Source organism: Oryx dammah, unplaced genomic scaffold, assembly GCF_014754425.2.
Source record: "Oryx dammah isolate SB20612 unplaced genomic scaffold, SCBI_Odam_1.1 HiC_scaffold_2, whole genome shotgun sequence".
NCBI lineage: Eukaryota > Metazoa > Chordata > Mammalia > Artiodactyla > Bovidae > Oryx > Oryx dammah.
In genome coordinates, this window is record NW_024070186.1 from 110,854,404 (window position 1) to 110,876,280 (window position 21,877).

Here is a 21,877-nt window from a genome sequence, read left to right on the forward strand (position 1 = left end):
CAGTGTCAGACTTTATTTTGGGGGGCTCCCAAATCACTGCAGATGGTGACTGCAGCCATGAAATTAAAAGATACTTACTCCTTGGAAGAAAAGTTATGACCAACCTAGACAGCATATTCAAAAGCAGAGATATTACTTTGCCGACTAAGGTCCATCTAGTCAAGGCTATGGTTTTTCCTGTGGTCATGTATGGATGTGAGAGTTGGACTGTGAAGAAGGCTGAGCACTGAAGAATTGATGCTTTTGAACTGTGGTGTTGGAGAAGACTCTTGAGAGTCCCTTGGACTGCAAGGAGATCCAACCAGTCCATTCTGAAGGAGATCAGCCCTGGGATTTCTTTGGAAGGAATGATGCTGAAGCTGAAACTCCAGTACTTTGGCCACCTCATGCGAAGAGTTGACTCATTGGAAAAGACTTTGATGCTGGGAGGGATTGGGGGCAGGAGGAGAAGGGGACGACAGAGGATGAGATGGCTGGATGGCATCACTGACTCGATGAACGTGAATCTGAGTGAACTCCAAGAGTTGGTGATGGACAGGGAGGCCTGGCGTGCTGCGATTCATGGGGTCGCAAAGAGTAGGACACGACTGAGCGACTGAACTGAACTGAGTAAAAAGTCTGCAAGTCAGCGAGAAGGCCCTCACTAAAGACCAGATCTTCAAATCTGCCAACACCCTATTCTTGGACTTCACAGGCTTCATAAATATGAGAAACAAATGCTCTTTAAGTCACCTTGTCTATGACATTTTGTTATAGCTACGTGAAACAACTAAGGTCAAGAAAAGGGATGAAGTGCTGATATACACTGTTGTTCTTCAGTCGTTAAGTTGTGTCCAATTCTTTGAGTCCCCATGGACTGCAGCATGCCAGGCTCCTCTGTCCTCCTTTCTCTCCTGGAGTTTGCTCAAATTCATGTCCATTAAGTTGGTGATGCTATCTAACCATCTCATCCTCTGACACACCCTTCTCCATTTGCCTTCAATCTTTTCCAATATCAGAGTCTTTTCCAATGAGGTGGCTCTTCTCATCAGGTGAGCAAAGTATTGGAACTTCAGCTCCAGCATCAGTCCTTCCAATGAATATTTAGGATTGATTTCCTTTAGAATTGACTGGTTTGAGCTTCTTGCTGTCCAAGTGACTCTCAAGTCTTCTCTAGCACCACAACTTGAAAGCATCAGTTCTTTGCACTCAGCCTTCTTTATGGTCTAACTCATAATCTGCACATGACTACTGAAAAAATGATAGCTTTGACTATATGGACCTTTGTCGGCAAAGTGATGTCTCTGCTTTTTAATATGCTGTCTAGGACTGTCATAGCTATCCTTCCAAGGAGCAGTGTTAGTTGCTCAGTTGTGTCTGACTCTTTGCTACTCTATGGAATGTAGCCTGTCAGGCTCCTCTGTCCCTGGAATTCTTCAGGCAAGAACACTGGAGTGGCTTGCTGTTCCCTTCTCCAGAAGATCTTCCTGATCCAGGTATAGAACCTGGGTCTCTTGCATGGCAAGCAGACGCTTTACTGTCTGAGCCATCAGGAAAACCCAAGTGTCTTAATTTCATGGCTGCAGGTACCATGTGCAGCGATTTTGGAGTCTAAAAAAATAAAGTCTGTCACGGTTTCCATTTTTTCCCATCTATTTACCATGAAATCATGGGACAGGATGCCATGACCTTAGTTTTTTGAATGCTGAATTTCAAGCCAGCTTTTTCACTCTCCTCTTTCACCCTAATCAAGAGGCTCTTTAGTACCTCCTCGCTTTCTGCCATTCGGATGTTGTCATCTTCTTATGTGAGGTTATTGATATTTCTCCTGGCAATCTTGATTCCAGCTTGTGATTCATTTAGCTCAGCATTTCACATGATGCACCCTGAATATAAGTTAAATAACCAGGGTAACAATACAGCCTTGTACTCCTTTCCCAATTTCTAACCAGTCAGTTGTTCCATGTCCAGTTCTACGTGTTGATTCTTGGCTCACATATAAGTTTCTCAGGAGACTAGTAAGATTGTCTGGTATTCCCATCTCTTTAAGAATTTTTCAGTTTGTTGTGATTCACACAGTCAAAGGATTTAGCATAGTAAATGAAGCAGAACGTTTTTCTGCAACTCCTTTGCTTACTGCATGATCCAGTCAGTGTTGGCAATTTGATCTCTGGTTTCTCTGAGTTTTCTAAACCCAGTTTGTACATCTGGAAGTTCTTGGTTCATATACTGCTGAAGCCTGGCTTGAAGGATTTTGAGCATAACCTTGCTAGCAGACACATGCTACAGATGGAAAAACTTTGAAAACATTTTGAAGCCAGACACAAAGCCCAACAGAAAACAAAAAACAAACAAAAGACAAAAAAAGGAAAAGAGAGGAAGAGAAAAGAAAAAAAAGAGCAAAGAGGGAACAAATCCATTCGAATCACCTCAAATCAGCTAATAGAGATTTAATTGGCTTTGCCAGTCTGCTTCATTTCTGCCATAGGAGAGAGCTTAGAATATTTGTCTGAGCAGAGTACTGTTTGTACCTGCAGCAAACACTATGTGTCTGCCTCTCATAGGTTGGGTCAGTGGCATCTGCTTAAGACATGAACCAGAAAAAAATTTCAGTAAACATAGGCTGAAACTGGTGTGGTAATACCTGAATGTTAGAGCATTGCTTTAAAAAAAGATCCAACAGGCTGTCTTTATTAATTTTTTTCTTTTTAGCAAGAAGGAGTCCAAGGAATTAGACTTAATTAAATACACAGTTGGCTTTTGGACAATGTGGGGGTAGGGGTGTGGACCTCTACTCAGTCAAATACATAAGTTATAGTGAGCCCTCCGCGGTTCTTTTGTATATGTGGTTCCTCCATATATGTGATTGCACATCTACAAATTCAATCAACTACAAAATATGTAGAACTGTAGTATTTGCTGTTGAAAAAAATCCATATATAAGTGGACCTGCACAGTTCAAACCCTTGTTATTCAAGAGTCAACTGTACTAGCTTCTCAGCTATAAAAACACTAGCAGCAAAAACCAATTTTATTTAAGGGTGGTTGGTAGCATTTCCTAATTATTGGAATTCCTTGTCCTGTGAATAAATAATGGCAAGTGTCATGAGGCCACTTGAATTAAAAAAAATATATTTCTTTTATTGTGGTAACATATAGCAAGAAATTTACATTTTAGCCATTTTAAGTGTTCTAATCAGTGGCATTAAATTCATTCACATTGTTATGTATGAGGCTCCTTTTTGAAATGTATCATTTACTTGGTCATTTTTTTCCTTCAGAATATAAAAGTGACACTCAAAATCTCTGCACATCCAGTTGAGTGAGGTCAGTATTCTTACTCACTTAAGAGAACTCAGACATCAATAAGATAATGCTGAATTACCTCATCTACTACTTCTTAGGTAGGTAAAGTCCAGATTAGCAAATTCTGGTTGAAAAAAAGATTTCAGGTTCCAAGTATCTGTCATAACCAACATCAATGGAAAATTCTTTCTTTGAGATTACCTTGATTCCAGTATACTTTGGCCTCTCTGTGTCATACTTGTTAAATTCTTTTACTAAATCTGGGCAAATATAACTATACTCCTTTACTTCCATAGCTGTTTCCAGGGATTGCCCTAGAGGAATTCCTACTTCTTGGCCTCTTAGCAATTGCTGAATGGAATACAGTACAGCTTACCTTGTCACTGGAATGTGCTTCCTTCAGCTGCCAGTCACATGTCCTGTAGCCATAGAAAGGACAGGAGTGACTCCGTCTTAATACCGGCCACTGTCAGTTTTCCTACTTGTTTTGATGCTCAGGATGTTAGTGCAAGCATAGACTGCATGGCTCTATATGAGCCAGGAAGGACTCAAACAGTGTTTCAGTAGTATATTTTATTTTCAGGAGCATGAAGTGGAGATTTAATCAGAAGAAAGTAATGACCTTCAAGTTGTACTTTAAGTACTGAGACAATATTTTGTCCATAAACCTTTCTATTAGGTAACACTCTTAAACTATACCACGGTGGACAGGCCACTTTATGAACCATGTGGTTTTTTCTTTTACTTCATTTTTTTCATCTCTAATTTTGTTTATTTAGGCTCTTTTTTTTTTCTTAGTAAGTCTGGCTGAAAGCTTATCAACGTTGTTTATCATTTTCATAAAACCAATTCTTAGTTTCATTGATCTTTTTTATTGTGTGTTTTTGGGGAGCTTTATTTTATTTATTTCTGCTCTGGACTATATTGTTTCCTTCCTTCTGTTAAGTTTGGGCCTTTTCTAAATCTGTCAGATGGAAAGTTAGGTTGTTTATTTTAGATTTTTCTTATTTCTTGTGGCAGGCCTATATTGCTATTAACTTTCTTCTTAGAACTGCTTTTGCTATATCCTATAGATTTTGAAAAGTTTAACTTCTGTTTTCATTCATCTCAAGGTATTTTTTGATTTCCTCTTTCATTTCTTTGTTGATTCATTTTATTAGTAACATCTTGTTTAATCTCTACATGTTTGTGTTTTTTTTCTTCCATTTTTCTTCCTGTAATTGATTTCTAGTTTCATACTGTTGTGGTTGGAAGTGATATTTAATATAATTTCAATTTTTTAAACTTACTGAAACTTGTTTTGTGTTCACCATGTTATCTATCCTGGACACTTGAAAAAAGTGTGTATTCTGGGTTTTTGTTTGTTTGATGGCATGTTCTACATGCATGCTCAGTTACTTTAGTCATGTCTGACTGTGACCCTATGGATTTTAGCCCTCCAGGCTCCTCTGTCCATGGGATTCTCCAGGCAAGAATACTGGAGTGGGTTGCCATGCTTTCCTCCTGAGGATCTTCCCAACCCAAGGATCAAACCCACATCTCTTATGTCTCCTGCACTGGCAGGCAGGTTCTTGACCACTAGCAACGCTTGGGAAGCTTCAGGTATCTATTAAGTCTACGTGGTGTAATGTGGAATTTAAGGCCACTACTTCCTTATTAATGTTCTGTTTAGATGGCCTGTCCATTGATCTAAGTGGTATATTCAAGTATCCTACTATTATTATATTACTATCAATTTCTTCCTTTATGTCTGGTAACATTTGCTTTACATATTTAGATGCTCTGATTATTAAAGGGATTAGACCTGGTAGACAGAGTACCTAAAGAACTATGGACGGAAATTTGTAATATTGTATGGGAGACAGTGACCAAAACTATCCTAAAGAAAAAGAAATGCAAGAAGGCAAAGTGATTGTCTGAGGAGGTTTTACAAACAGCTGAAAAAATAAAGAGAAGCAAAATATGTGGGAAGAAGGGAAAGATACACCCAACTGAATGCAGAGTTCCAGAGAAAAGCAAGGAGAGATGAGAAGGCCTTCTTAAATGAACAATGCAAAGAAATAGAGGAAAACAACAAAATGAGAAAGACTAGAGATCTCTTTAAGAAAATTGGAGATATCAAGGGAAATTTTCATGTAAGGATGGGCACCATAAAAGACAGAAAGAGTAAGGACCTAACAGAAGCAGAAGAGATTAGGAAGAGGTGGCAAGAATACACAGAAGAACTATACAAAAAGGGTCTTAATGACCTGGATAACCATGATGGTGTGGTCACTCACCTAGAGCCAGACATCCTGGAGTGTGAAATCAAGTGGGCCTTAGGAAGCATCACTGTGAACAAAGCTAGTGGAAGTGATGAAATTCCAGCTGAGCTATTTCAAATCCTAAAAGATGATGCTGTTAAAGTGCTGCCCTCAATATGCCAGCAAATTTGGAAAACTCAGCAATGGCCACAGGACTGACAAAGGTCAGTTTTCATTCCAATCTCAAAGAAGGACAATGCCATAGAATGTTCAAACTGCTGTACAGTTGCACTCATTTCACATGCTAGCCAAGGTTATGTTCAGAATCCTTCAAGTTAGGCTTCAGCAGTACATGAACTGAGAACTTCTAGATACGCAAACTGGGTTTAGGAAAGGCAGAGGAACCAGAGATCAAATACCAACATTTTTTGGATCATGGAGAAAACAAAGGAGTTCCAGAAAAACATCTACTTCATTGACTACGCTAAAGCCTTTGACTGTGTGGATCACAGCAAACTATGGAAAATTCTGAAAGAGATGGGAATACCAGACCACCTGACCTGCCTCTTGAGAAACCTATATGCAGGTCAGGAAGCAACAGTTAGAACTGGAACAAGAGACTGGTTCCAAATAGGAAAAGGAGTACATCAAGGCTGTCTATTGTCACCCTGCTTATTTACCTTATGTTCAGAGTATGTCATGTGAAATACTGGGCTCGGTGAATCACAAGCTGGAATCAAGATTGCCAGAAGAAATATCAATAACCTCAGATATGCAGATGATACCACTCTAATGGTGGAAAGTGAAGAAGGACTAAGGATCTTCTTGATGAGGGTAAAAGAGGAGAGTGAAAAAGCTGGCTTAAAAACTCAACATTAAAAACACTAAGATCATGGCATCTGATCCTATCTCTCCATGGCAAACAGAATGGGAAAGAGTGGAAGAAGTGATAGATTTTATTTTCCTTGGCTCCAAAATTACTAAGGACAGTGACTGTAGCCATGAAATTAAAAGACCCTTGCTCCTTGGCAGGAAAGCTATGACAAACCTAGACAGTGATATCACTTTGCTGAGACATCAATTTGCTGACAAAGGTCCATATAGTCAAAGCTATGGTTTTTCCAGTAGTCGTGTACAGATGTGAGAGTTGAACCATAAAGAAGACTGAGGGTCTGAGAATTATACTTTTGAATGTGGTGCTGGAGAAGGCTCTTGATTTGGACTGAAGATTTCCTTGGACTACAAGGATATAAAACCAGTCAATCCTAAAGAAAATCAACCTTGAATATTCATCAGAAGGATTGATGCTGAAGCTCCAACACTTTTACCACCTGATGTCAAAAGCCAACTCATTGGAAAGAACCTTAATGCTGGGAAAAATTGAAGGCAGAAGGAGAAGGGGTTGCCAGAGGATGAGTTGATTAGATAGCATCACTGACTCAATGGACATGAATGTGAGCAAACTCTGGAAGATAGTTGAGGACAGAGGACATGAGGTACATGTGCTACAGTCCATGGGGTAGCAAAGAGTTGGACACGACTTAGTGACTAAACAGCAACAAGAGCGTATTAAATCTATATATATTTATAAATGCTATATTCTTTTCTTGTATTGACCCCTTAATCATTATATAATTCTCATGTTTGTCTTTTGTACAGAATTATTTTTTCTGATATAAATACTGCTAAACCAGCTGTCTTTTCATTTCCATTTGCATGGATTATATTTTTTCCTATCCCTTTACTTTTAGTCTTCTGTTCTTCCTTAATGAGTTGATGTCTTAATTCCTTGTTCGTCCCAGTTAAAGCTAGTTCTCATAGCCTTCATTCATACTAAGTGAAAATAATGTCAATACTTTATGGTATTGGAAGACCAAGGGTATTTACAGTTTCTAAATTGAAGGTATAATGGCTTTGTATTGTAAGTGAACAGTATTGTAAAGTAAAATAAGTAAAAATAAAAATGTTTTTTTACCAATACAGAATTGTAAAGTAAAAAAAAAAAATAAAAATAAAAAAATAAAAAAATAAAATAAAATAAAAAAAAAATAGTTTTTGTTTTGAAATTTTTATTGACATTCAAAGTTTTGAGAAATATGCAGTGATTTGATATACGTTAGAAATTTAGAGAGATAATAGAACTCTTGGGAGGAAAGAGAAGCAGCCTATTGATTTACACAGGATGGCATGTAACATTCTTCTTTCCTCTTTTTGTTTTTGGTGGCAAAAAGTGATTCCTTTTTCGTTTTGGGTCTGAAGGATTTGTTGTGTGTTGGTAAGTCTTCCCCTTGCTCATGAAGGAATTATGCTGATAGTAACCATAGCCTCAGAGTATTAGTGTTTGATTTGATTCTGGGGAGAATTAACCAGGTCCCTTTCCACAATCAAACATCAAGCAATAGCATTTGAAGTAGTTGCCCGTCTGTGAGCAAAACTGGCCATAAATTCCATCTATTCCATATACCACCCACCCAGATAACTCTGGCGGGGCACTTACATACACAAGGAACCACCACTAAGAGACAGGCACTCAGAATTAGGGAGGTCAGGGTCATCAGCTGCTGGCAGGCTCTGACAAAACATCAGTTGTTGTTTCCCAACTATGAGGGCTTGCTTTGTGTCCAGAGCCCACATCAAACACATTGCTGCAATGGAGCAGATTGTCTGCCATAGTGTTTCACTGAAATGTTTTGTTGCACTTCTCTGATGTGCATATAAATAGAGTGAAAATCCTGCTTTTCTTTTTTCACAGATTGAAATGTAAAGATTATAAAGGACAGGTGTGATCATAACAGCAGCTCTTAAAAAATATAAAAAATAACTATAGCTTAAACCAAATAATTTTCTTCCCTTGAGTAAACTGCCTAGCATTGTAAGTTTCTGAAAAGCCTGTATCACAAGAATAACAGAAATACCTGAACCCAGATGAATCTTGCCACCAAGCATGTTGAGACATATACATCGTCATATGACAGGGATACGTATAAAACTGATGTTGGAATTTGGTCTTAAGTTAGTTGTTTGTTTTCTTATTTATTCTCCTGTGATTTACTGATAAGACAGAGTATTTGAATTCTTTCTTCTTCCCAGTTAAAGTTAATTCTTTCTTCTGTTATTTTAAATTGGAAATTGTGACACTTCCTGTTTTCCTTTCAAATGGGAAAATTGGTGAAAATATTTTGTAAACTGTGATGTGTTGTTATTTTTTAAAGTTCCATGATTTATAAGGTTTTTAAAAATTGTATTTGGCATTATTTACAGAAAGGATTTTTTCAGTGCTTATTGACTATGTTTCTGGTAGTATTTCATCCAGAAGATGTCCCTGTCCAGGGCATATGTCTATAAGAAGCAAATTATTCCTTCCACTTGCATTGCTGCAGGCTTTGAAGAAGGGGCTCTATAGCTACCAGCAGAAGTTAGAGCTCAATCTGTGATTCAAATAATGCCAAAGGCACTTCTGCTTAGATAATTATATGAAGCCAGATGGGATTAATTAGGGGCACTATATATTCAAAACCAAGGCACCAGTTTTGGCTCCATCCCTCTGGCTCCCTGGCGCCACTATTAATCTCAGAATCTTAGGTAGTGATAGTAGAGTCCAGACTCACCACCATCAGAGAGGTTTGAAGAGAGTCTGAAGAGCCTTGGTTTCTCCCTGCTACTGTTTTTCTACCCACATTTGCAAAGGAGTTGGTTCAGTGGAGGAACAGAGCAGGGGGAAGCCCTGTCCTGAAGGCTGGCAATGTGAAAGGGCCAATTTTTTCTGCATGGTGATCAGCTTGGGGTGGCAGCTGCTCCTACAACCAGTCATGAAGCTTTGAGAGTTTTTCCCAGGTTTTCCCCCCAGATCTGTGGGAGACCTAGTCCTCTGATTTAGTCTCAGGTCTTGAGAGGTGGGACCTGTATGGAATGGGCTGAAGCCAAACCAGGAATCTGGGGCAAGAAGAAATTTATGTTCTTGTTAAAGTCAAGGTTGACCTGGGATGTAAAGAAATGTCTGAATCCTGTAGTCCTAGCAGCGAGATGATGTAAAAGTTAATATTAGAGAATGGGAAAGATGGAATAAACTAAGCGGACCCCAGAAAGCCCTTCTGAAGTAATAATGCATACCTCCCTTCAGTGCCTTTTGGCCTGAAAGGTGACTGATGTGAAAGCAGTGTTCCTTTTCCCTTAGGTTTTCGTTGCCTGTAGCTCCTTACATCTGGATCATTGGATCTGGGACCTTGTTGAGCTATGTGAGGACTTAGAAATCCCGTCTTTTCTTTTTCATTCTCACTGGGTGATACTTGATACACCTGTCTGGGGAGTTCTCTTTATGTAAATGTCTGAAATTAAAAGACGCTTGCTTCTTAGAAGAAAAGTTACGACCAAACTAGACAGCATATTAAAAAGCAGAGACATTACTTTGCCAACAAATTCCTTTTGGTCAAAGCTATGGTTTTTCTAGTAGTCATGTATGGATGTGAGAGTTGGACTGTAAAGAAAGCTGAATGCTGAAGAATTGATGGTTTTGAACTGTGGTGTTGGAGAAGACTCTTGAGAGTCCCTTGCAAGGAGATCCAACCAGTCCATCCTAAAGGAAATCAGTCCTGAATATTCATTGGAAGGACTGATGCTGAAGCTGAAACTCCAATACTTTGGCCACCTGATGCGAAGAACTGACTCATTTGAAAACACCCTGATGCTGGGAAAGATTGAAGGTGGGAGGGGAAGGGGACGGCAGAGGATGAGATGGTTGGCTGGCATTGCTGACTCAATGGGTATGAGTTTGAGTAAGCTCTGGGAGTTGCTGATGGACAGGGAAGCCTGGCGTGCTGCAGTCCATGGGGTCACAAAGAGTTGGACATGACTGAACTGAACTGAAATGTCTAGAGATCAAGCTTTAGGAGTAGAAAACCCCCATGAAAATATCATACCAGGTTTGTACCTTAAATAATTGTTTCTGAAGACAAATGCACACGAACTAGTTCACATGTGCAATCATAATAAATTAATTAATGAGGAGGAAGAAGTTAATGTAGCTGGCCTGTAACTCAGGTTGCCCCAAACTACCAAGGGGTGCTCCACTTTGGACGAGGGGAAAGAAGGCAGGTTACCCAACCTAACTGCCTAGACAATGTAATTCTGGACCTCTGGGTAAATAGGTCAATGATCTCTGCTAACAGGAGTGCTCTTAGCAAGGTATCCTTGAAAACTGATATGAAAGCTAGGGTATAAAACAGAGATGTATCATGAATAAAATTTTCCCTTACTGTGTGAGATAACCCCATATATCCTCCATTGGCAAGCTCATCTATCATTCTGGGCCAGAGGGTGAGTGCTCATCACAAGAAAAAAGAGAAACCACTTCAGTGTCCCCAGATCCTCTCTGCCTTGTCTGAGCCCCTGGATTACCTGACTCTTTCACATGATTATGGAGACTTGATACTGGGTAAGATTTTTATATGTGTGAGTCTGATCCTTGGTAACAGCTGAAGTGCTAAAAAAATAGAGCAAAGAAAATGGTTCCAAGTACATGTGCCTGTCTTCCAAGATCCACTTTCTACACTTAGCTTTTGTTAAAATTTTTAATTTATGGGGAAGAATAAAAAAGGAAATAAAAGAGGAAAAATTTAAATCAGGTTGTTTAAGTATTCAGTGGATTACTTTTTCTATTTTTATTGTGATAAATATATATAACTTAAAACTTACTATGTTAGTTTTTTTCATTTAAAAAACTTATATAGTTTTAATTGAAGGATAAGTGCTTTACAATATTGGTTTCGTTTCTGCCACATGTCAACATGAATTAGCCATAGGTGTACATAAATCCCCTACCTTTTTTTAAATTTTAAATTTATTTTTAATTGAAGGATAATTGCTTTGCAGAATTGTGTTGGTTTCTGCCAAACATCAACATGAATCAGCTATAAGTATACATATGTTCCCTCACTTTTGAACCTCCCTTCATCTCCCTACCCATCCCATCCCTCTAGGTTGTTAACAGAGCCCCAGTTTGAGTTCCCTAAGTTATACAGCAAATTTCCTTTGGCTGTCTGTTTTACATATGGTAGTGTGTATGCTTCTAACCATGTTAATTTTTAAGTGTATAATCCTGTGGCATTAAATACATTCATTCACACTGTTGTGCAACCATCATCACCATCCATTTTCAGAACTTTTTCATCAGCTGACAGAAACTCTATTGCCATTAAGTAATTACTCCCCAACACTCCTCTCCTAGCATCTGGTAGCTCCTATTCTTCGTATTGTCTCCATGAATTTACCTACTCTAGGTACCTCACATATTTGGAGTCGTATTTGTCCTTTTGTATCCAATTTATTTCATTTAGCATAATATTCACAGGGTTCATCCATATTATAATATGTATCAGGATTTCATTCCTTTTCTAAAGGTCAATGATATTCCATTGTACAATACCTCACCTTTGTTTATCCATTAACCTGTTGATGGCCATTTGAGTTGTTTCCTTATTTTGGCTATTGTGAATAATGCTGCTATAAACATTAGTGTATGAGCATCTGTTTGAGTTCTTTTGGGTATATACCTGGAAGTGGAATTGCTGGATCCTATGGTAATTCTATATCTCACTTTTTGAGGAACTGCCATGCTGTTTTCCACAGTGGCTATGCCCACATGGCAAGCAGCTTTCTTCACATGATCTTTCTCTAGTGTGTCTTCTTACTCAACTTCGACTGTTCATGCAGATGAAGAGGGATTTGACATACCTGGCCATTGTTCTGTTTGTTATTCTGTTCTTTTTGGTATGGTTTACCTTCTAGAAAGTTAAAAGATATATTTGTTTAAGGAAAGTGATTTCTATTTCCTATTATAATGATTATTTGTATTTCAAATATAATATTCAGTAAGTATCACTGAGGAATTTATATCACTGACTGCTTAAGCCTTCATTGCCTTAAAAGTGCGTGCAACATTCTGAATGTCAGAATTGTTTTCTTCATTATTGTTGTTTGTAAAAGCAGTATCTGTTCCTTTTAGATTTTTAGGGCCTGTCTGCCTCTGTTACTGCTGAAGCCCAAACATTCAGCCTGCAGTTGGCACTACAGAGAGGGGAAGCCCGGCTGGGGCCTGTTCTGCCTCCCGGCTGTTGATAAACCTGTCAGCCAGGTTGCGGGGGCAGAATTCTGGCAAGACTAGTGTTCAGAATTTCTTAAGTTTAGCCAGCTGGCAATGGATGTCATCCAGGAGATGAATATGACACCCTAACTCCCTGCTCCATAAAAATGCATACATACGTCATAATACTTCATTTTGATTTTTCTATGATATACTGTGGGCTGCAAAAATCTCTAAGTAACATCAGTTAGGAGAAGCAGAGTACAATATGACATCTGCTTAACTATTTTCTTTTTTGGTAGAAAATCTGTTAAATTAGGCCTGTCTCTCTGGCACTTGACGTGAGTTGACAGTTTTATAAAATAAATTTGATGGAATCAGAAAAAAAAATTTAGAACGCTCACTTGAAAAAGTAGGACCTTGAGTTGAAGTAAAAGTTTCTGAAGACATTGGTGATTTTAAGAGACTCTAAATTGGTTTGTCAACTATTCAAAGTACCATTCAAACTGTGGTTCAAGTACCATCAGCATCACCATCACAGGGATCTTGTTCAAAAGGAAAAAAGTCTTAGGCCCCTTCCTGGACCTGCAGGAAGAAGAATCTGCATTTTAACAAGATCCCTAAACGATTTGTAAACACATTAAAATTTGAAAAGTGCTTGTCTAAGAGAGTACAGTTGACCCTGAAACAACACGGGGTATTAGAGTTGCTGACCTTCCGCACAGTTGAAAAGCCCCTTAGAGGCGATTCCACCGTATCCATGGTACCGTATTTGCTATTTAACCAATGGCAGATGGTGTAATATCACAGTCTTTCTATTGAAAAAAATTTAAGTATTAAGTAGACCTGCTCAGTTCAAGCCCTGTGGTTCAAAGTTCAAGAAACTATTTCTACTGAAATTTAGAGGAAGATTTCCTTTAAATCAAGTCACAGACTGTTTAAAATGCACAAGATATTCCTTCTCCTCTTCCTATGTAATTGAGTAAAAGAATATCCTAAGATGAATTTTAAAATACTCTGTCTTCATGTTTAAGTGACTGTTAATTAAATTTTAGCAATATCTTAATTGAAATACTATTTCCAAGGCCTTCACAATTTCTCTATAATATTCTCTATGTCAGTTGTAACCATAAAGTAAGTTTTCAGAGATATGATCCATTTTATGTAGCTTGGGGTGGATCATAAATGGATACACCTTTCTGGCTTGTAGCCTGATTTCAGCTCTTCACAGCCTCTGGAGAGAGACTGAGGAAGATAATGCAACACATTTATAGCTTATTGTAACATCTTCCTTCTTAACTAGTTTAACAAATATAAAGATTTAGTTTCTTTTATTTAAAAATTTTAGGCTATATTATTTTTTAGGTTTTAATTTTAGATTTCCTTTATTCATTCATTTATGCACAAAACCTAGTGAATCCTAAAGGAAATCAACCCTGAATATTCATTGGAAGGACTGATACTGAAGCAGAAGCTCCAGTACTTTGGCCACCTGATGCAAAGAGCCAACTCACTGGAAAAAACCTTGATGCTGGGAAAGATTGAAGTCAGGAGGAAGGGCAACAGAGGATGTGATGGTTGGATGGCATCACTGACTTGATGGACTTTGCTCAAATGAGTTTGAGCAAACTCCTGGAAACAGTGAAAGACAAGGAAGCCTGGCATGCTGCAGTCCATGTGTTGCAAAGAGCTGGATACGACTGAATGACTGAACAACATGGAACAAAATATTTATTAAGAGCTGGAAGACTTTCCCCCCTATTCGAGAAGTGTTTTAGATTTCAATACAAACACAATTTGAGTGATATAAAAGCTTAGCAAATTCATTGAGAATCAAAAAATATATTTTATTTCTTGTCCTATTACTACTCAATACTGGGTTTTCTATAGAATTGCTGTATGAAACAATCGTACATTAAAACACATATCAAACAAGGTAGTTTTTAATATATCTCTTTGAAATTTGGAATGGGAGTTTGCATTTCACAATATTTAGAATTTTCACCATTAGGTATATATACATGATCCATTGTGTTTAATATGAAATATGTTTCATTTTTATTCCACAGCTTCAATAAATAGCTCTGACATTAGAACAAAGATTTAAGTGCACATGTAAAGTTTGGCAATCCTGGGGCTTGACTTTTCCAACTATTTTTTCCCACTAGAACTGTCTAAGGATGTTGAGTTATTGAAATATCTTTGCTACTTCACCTTTGTAAGTGTCTCATAGTATGCTTTGCAGAGAGCAATTGCCATGTCTTTGAAAGAGATTATTATCTTATGAGGAAAGTATAGTTCTAATATGTACAGAGTTGCTTTGATGTTTAACTAGGATATTGAAGGTAAAATTGAATACTGTATTCTATCTTTTTTTGTAATGATCATCACATTTGTGCAAAATTAAGAAATCTCAGATTATTTCATGTGTTGACAGTACTGTATTATGGCCCTGAACATGCACACATACATATGTCCTTTTTAGAAACAAGGTCATTTGTGATGAACATTCTGGTCCCAAATTATTTCAGTGTTTGCTGATGCAATTCACACTAGAAAAATCATTTGGCCACCATTACAGTTATATGTGAGCTGCTTGTTAAGAAAATGTTCAGACATTAAGTTGTTACTGTTTTCAAGATATTTTCATTGTTTTGTGCATTGGACAGTCAGAGTCTGATGTGACTACAGTTCTTGTGTTTATAGAAGGGACTGTTCATAAATATTCCCAAGTAGAATACTGTGGTTTTATTAGCTCTCTTCCTAATATCTTTTTCCTGGAAAAAGTAAAGCAATCAGACAAGCATAAATAAATTGCTATTTCATGTTGTTAGACATTATAAGTTAGAAAACAAATTAAGGAGCTTGTAGTTCTTGCTATTTGTAAACTACTTTGATGTTTACCATGTTGAAAGAGCCTGGAATGTAGCTTCTTCTAACATCGCTGGGCTCAGTGCTGAGAGTGTGAGGAGGTCCCAAACATGAGAAGGCATGGGGAAAATCTGTGTCCTAGAACACACCTCGACACTTCTTGCGTCATCTCATTTTACATTTATGAGGATGAAATAAAATTCATAACCTCTTGGGTAATAATGAAATTACTGAGCACAGATTCCTTGTCTCTCCATAGTATTGTGGTTTGCTGGGGTGGAGGTCATAAAGGTGTGATAATGCATCAAACATGAGCTACCAGCATTCAAGTGTTGTTCATCTCCATCTTGAGGTTGTTCAGCTCTACCCCTTGGCACATAAATATTGTCACCAGGCCAAATTTTTGTATAAATGCCCCAAAGTTTACTTTATTGTTAATTTCTCAGCAAAGGCACAATGTCAGCATGAGACACCTAGAGAATCAACAGGAATTTTTTTGATTGTGTTTAAAAAATGGTTTCATAAGAGGATACACATTTCTGAATATGAATTCCAGAAGTGGAAAAACAACAGTTCTGGAAATCAAACACACAAAGACAGTCAATAAGATACATTAGTATATCTTGTCCCTTTAGGAACACTGCCTCTTTCCCCTCAAGTCCAATTTTTAAAGTTAATATAGTTTAAAAATTGAATTTTGGGAAGGACTAGTTGACATTTGATAATTAAATACATATATATGTGTGTGCGTGTGTGTACGTATATGTATAAATTGAAGCAGGAAAAACCCCCAAGAAGGACAATCACTTTGCTTTATTTCATGGACTAACAGCTGGGATGTTCATTTACTGTCTTTTTTTAGGCTAATAAAATTTATTCTAAAGCAGCCTTCCAAATACCACTATGAAAGCCAAGAATATATAATTTTTTTTCTGCTAGAAATCAAATGACTTCTTGCAATAATATTTTATGGAATCTGCTGATTATTTTACCATTTGGACATAGAGATATAGTCTCAAGAGCTGTAGAAATTCAACCACACCAAATTAAAATCACCACTTCTTATGCTGTGTGGCTGAAAACATCTAACTTTAAATACGTCTTCATTTTGTTGTTCACTAAAACCAATGCACAATTATTTAGAAAGTGATCAGATAACAATTATCTGGTGTTTTACCTGGTTCTGGGAGTTCATCATTTGCCCATATTAAAAACAATCAAACTGACTGTTTTTGAGCCCCAGTATTTCCCTCATACCTCTTCATTTTTTCCCTAAAAGGCTATTGGTGGAATGAGAGGAATATGCCAGGCCAACCATTTATATCATACTAATTAGCCTTCCAGAGTTTGATGGAGGATGAAAATACTAGATAAATTAAATGTGAAAGAGCTCTCCTTGGGGGTAACATGGAAACTGATACATTAACTTTTATGAATAAAGATATTTGGAATTTTTGTAAGATGAATCTGGTAAGTACAGATCTGGATTTTATTACTTTAATTTGAATTTTCATGATTACATGTGCAGATAGTCTCAATGAGAGTATCTGTCTGTCTTGATATTGTTGATTTTGGCATATGCCTTTTTATTAATTAAAACAATAACAATGATAATAGTGAAAACTACTATTTATTTAGTGTGCTTACTATCATAGTAGCCAGTAACTAGCAAATTTTATGTAAATAAATTGAGTAATATCTTTAAGACATTTACAATAAGGGGGATAACGGTGGTGGATATTATTATTATCCCCTTAGAAGAGGTAAGGAAACTAAGGCAAAGATAGGTTCAGTCATTTTCCCAAGGTTACACAGCGAGTAAGCGATATAGTCAGAATTTAAATCTAGAACCTGTTCCCTTCACCATGACGTACTATAGCCATCCCCTCCTGGGCAGAGCATGAGGCATGGCCCCTGGCTGGTGTGAGCATTGTCCACCGGCACACTGTAGAGATGCACAGTGGGCATTGGCAGGGGGATGCTAAAATGTAAAATAAGTTTCCTGCGTGATATTCTTGGAATGTAGGTGATAGGAAATCATCAACACAGTCACATGGTGGCCTCAGCTTCCCTTGTCCGTCACACAGACTGTCAGTTCATGACAGGTGAGTCAGAGGTAGGCTCTCTGTGACTCATGGCATGAAAAGAAAGTGAATGTGTTAGCTCCTCAGTCACGTCTGACTCTTTGTGACCCAATGGACTGTAGCCCTCCAGGCTCCTCTGTCCATGGGATTCTCCAGGCAAGAATAATGGAGTGGGTTGCCATTCTCTTCTCTAGGGCATCTTCCCAACCCAGGGATTGAACCCAGGTCTCCCGCACTGCAGGCAGAGTCCTTACCATGGGAGCTACTGCTCATGGCATGCGCATAGATAATTCTGGTCCACACTGCCCTGGACAGAGTACTAAAGATAAAGCACATGGGTACCATGACGCTGTTTCAGCCAGTCTTCCAACTTTTGCTTGGCAAAGTCTCAGGAGGTCAGACCGAAGATTTTGAAATCAAAATTGTGAAAAGAACGGAATTGGTTTTGTCATTAAACATTTTGGCTTAGAGAGTCACTTTTCTTTTGCCCACTTAGTAATTATTGGGTAGACTATGATATATATGAATTTAGAAAATTTCAAATTAAGAATGATGACCTTTCATAAGAACAGTATTACTCCCCCACCTCAAACCCTTTTTTTCTCCAGTTTGGCCTTCTTAGATTCAATTCAGCAAGTTATTGACCAAGATTCAGTAAAAGCAAAGCTCTGTGAAAAATGTCATGGGTACTTTGATAAGGATTGAATTAAATCTTTAAATTTCTTTGAGTTGTATGGCCATTTAAAAATATTAATTTTTTTAAACCCAAGAGCATGGGATATCTTTTCATTCTAGTTTCTGCTTAAGGTCAGTTAAATATGAATATTTATTTTATGTTTACCAAGTCACATGTTTACATTTCTTTCTTGTCCAAGAAATTTATTAGTTAAGGCAAAATGACTGTTTCTAGGCTTAAGTGATTTCATTGTTGAAGTATATGGACTTATTATTTAAATAAATCAGTAAAATTTCTTTTGCACAACATAAATACAGAATATTAAGGGTCTGAGATTTTTCACTTTTCAATTAATGTTGATGTCTTCAATTCTGGGCTTCCTTTGTGGCTCAGCTGGTGAAGAATCTGCCTGCAATATGGGAGACCAAGGTTCAATCCCTGGGTTGGGAAGATCCCCTGGAGAAAGGAAAGGCTACCCATTCCAGTATTCTGGCCTGGAGAATTCATCTTCAATTCAAGACCTATATTATAAGGGGTATATTCTGATTATAGAGCACATGTCATAAAATGGGACACTACTGGCAATGTCTGGATTTAGGTTTCTCTCATCTAGGAGAGTGAGTGGTCTAGAGTTCTATTTCTACATTCCTGAGAAGTGCCCCTTATAGATCAGGCAGAGGAGCTGGTGTCCAAAGGTGACCTCCCAGTGAGCTATATTTCCTGGGGTCTGTTTATCCTGTGTTAGTTTCTTGTTACTTATTCAATAGCAAATTGCCACAGATTTTGTGGCTTAAACAACATAAATTTATTATCTGACATTTCCATAGGTGATAAGCCCAACATGGGTCTCACTGGGCTGAAATCAAAGTGTCAGCAGGACTGTGCTCCTTTTTGGAGGCTTTAGGGTGTTTTCTTGCCTTCTCCAGCTTCTAGAGGTCACCTTGGCTCATGGCTCCCTTCCTCCATCTGCAGATAAGCGATGACAGGCCAAGTCCTTCTCCTACTGCCATTTCTCTGGTTCTCTGGAAGTGAGAGACTTTCTTGAGTTTGAAGCACTCACATTTTAGATTCGGTACGCCTGGATAACACAGGATAATCTCCTTATGTTAAGGCCCATATCCTTAATCACATCTGCAAAGTCCCTTTTGCCATGTAAGGTAACATATTTATAGGTTCCAGAGATTAGAATATGGACACCCCTGAGGGCCATTTTCCTGCATAGCCTAATGACCTTATGTAGACCTCTTCCCTGAATCTTGGCTGTCCTTGGGACTCTGTCTTAAATAGGAATGATGCTATGTGACTTTCAAGCCCTTAACACTTCTACCTGAGCCTCTTGCAATTCTAGTTCTTGGATACTCCCTGTTGAAACTCAGCCACTATGCTGTGAGAAGCTCAAATTGATGGAGATACCATGTGCATATGCTTTGGTTGACAGTCTGAGCTGAGCTCTCCCTGATACCCAGTAACGAATACCAGGTTTGTAAGTGAGTCTTCTTAAACATCTAACTCTGTCAGACCTTCATATGACTTCAGGCCCAGCTCATGTCTGGCTACAAGTGCATGAGAGATGCCAAGTGACTCTTCCAGCTGAACCCAGCAACTGACCAAATATTGAGAGAGAATAAATTTTTGTTTAAGGCCACTAGATTTTGTTTTCAAAACTGCATAGCCAGAAAGTCACGCTGGGATGAGGTTTCCATCCTTTGACAAGTCAACTTTGGCCAGGGGGTTAAGGTCATTCTGTCTGTCAGGTATCTTAACTTCCAAGAGTAGAAATTAAATCTGGTTAACTTAAGCGAGGAAACATTTCTCAGCCTGCTTGGAAATTTCTGCACTTTGGTTTGGTTCCTCACTTTGGAATGTTTTGACAGTTATATTCTGGTGCTTTTCAGTCTCTACTTCCAACTTAACAGCCCAGTTTACAAATAAGATTGGGTGTCTTCTAGAATTGTTAATGAGGATTGGAAAACCAGGCTTGGAGTTATTGACCTAAATAAAGAGGTAAACTGGGACAAGCTCAAAATTGTCAAAAAAGATGAGTTTATTCAGGAATAGCAGGGGGAAATACAATTTTGGACAGGTAAACCGTAATAAGCTATAGGTAACATACCTTGGCCTCAAAAATGAGATCCAAAGGGGATGACCTCTGAAGCAAAATGACCCTTGGTATCAGGTGAGGTGCCGACAGCAAGTCCCTTGTGTTCATCACTCCTGTGTGTTACCATCTGCTTTTGTTTGGTAAGTCTGTTCTCAGATTCTGAGCTCCCTTGCTTCCTCTCTCTTTTTTAAAAACCATTATTTATTTGGCTGTGTTGAGTCTTACAGTGTGTGGGCTCTTTGTTGCTTTGGCACTTGGGCTTCTCCAGTTGCATCTTGTGGACTCTGGAACTTGTGGGCTTAGTTGCCCCATGGCATGTGGATCTTAGTTCCCTAATCAGGGATCGAACCTGCATCGGAAAGTAGATTCATAACCACTGGACCACTAGGGAAGTTCCCTTGAACTCTTTTTGTTTGACTTGAGTTTTCTGACATTACTCAGGATCTGTCTGAAGGCTTTATCCTCTTTGGTGAGGACTTAGTTTCTTATTGAAGCACATTGGAATTTCAGTATAATTCCTAGGAAATTTTTGACAGCAGCAATTAAAAACAGTATCAGTGGGTATGAGTAGAGCAAATAAATGCTGTTAGAGCACTTTTACCTCCTTATGAGAGACAAAGACTCCTATGAGAGGATAAGGCCAGATTGACATTAAGTCACCTCAACTATAAGACAATTTTCTTACAAGGAGCACATGGTAATGGATCAGACAACCAGGGCAAAGGCCATCCCCAGGAAGGAAAATCAAGGGAATCTTGGGAAAGGCACACTCTAGAACAAAACACAATTCCCAGCTCTGAAAGCACACCCATCAGGCTATTTAGGAATTTTTCTTTTGCTCTCAAAAACACCTATGACATGTGGGATCCCACTCATTTAAATGCTCTAAGGGTGGCCGTCCTTCAGAGACTTCAGCCAGGTTTATGTTAAAGAATTGTAGCCTCTCTTCACATGCATTTTGGATTAAATGGGTCAACCTTAGTAAAGATAATTAGAAATTAAAGAGCTGTTATGAGGAATTCTCGATCTCCCTAGACTTGTTTTTCTCCCAGACTGAATTAGAAGACTGTGGCAATAGAACTAAACAAACTGAATGAGATAGGTGTTTTAATTGGTACCTGCTGCTGCTGCTAAGTTGCTTCAGTCGTGTCCGACTCTGTGTGACCCCATAGACAGCAGCCCACCAGGCTCCCCCGTCCCTGGGGTTCTCCAGGCAAGAACACTGGAGTGGGTTGCCATTTCCTTCTCCAATGCATGAAAGTGAAAAGTGAAAGTGAAGTCATTCAGTCGTGTCCGACTCTTCGTGACCCCATGGACTGCAGCCCACCAGGCTCCTCCGTCTATGGGATTTTCCAGGCAAGAGTACTGGAGTGAGGTGCCATCGCCTTCTCCTAATTGGTACCTAGAGGCTTCTAAATGTATTCAGGATTTTGAAATTGCCTCTTTGCAAAATACTATTTCTGAGTTAACTGAAGCAAATAAACAACTGAAAGGAGATAAAAAATCATTAGAGGTCTCTTCTTCCACAGCACCAGTGAG

At 38.4% G+C, this 21,877-nt stretch overlaps 1 long non-coding RNA gene and 1 pseudogene across 1 annotated transcript; one reads left to right on the forward strand and one right to left on the reverse strand.

Moving 5' to 3' along the window:
- Positions 1-3,334: 3,334 nt before the first annotated feature.
- Positions 3,335-4,013, reverse strand: LOC120882004 (annotated as a pseudogene).
- A 3,729-nt stretch (positions 4,014-7,742) lies between these two features.
- On the forward strand, positions 7,743-8,540 carry LOC120852558. Its single transcript, XR_005718587.1, has 2 exons — positions 7,743-7,803; positions 8,385-8,540. It is a non-coding gene; the product is annotated as an uncharacterized LOC120852558 (long non-coding RNA).
- The last annotated feature ends 13,337 nt before the right edge of the window (positions 8,541-21,877 follow it).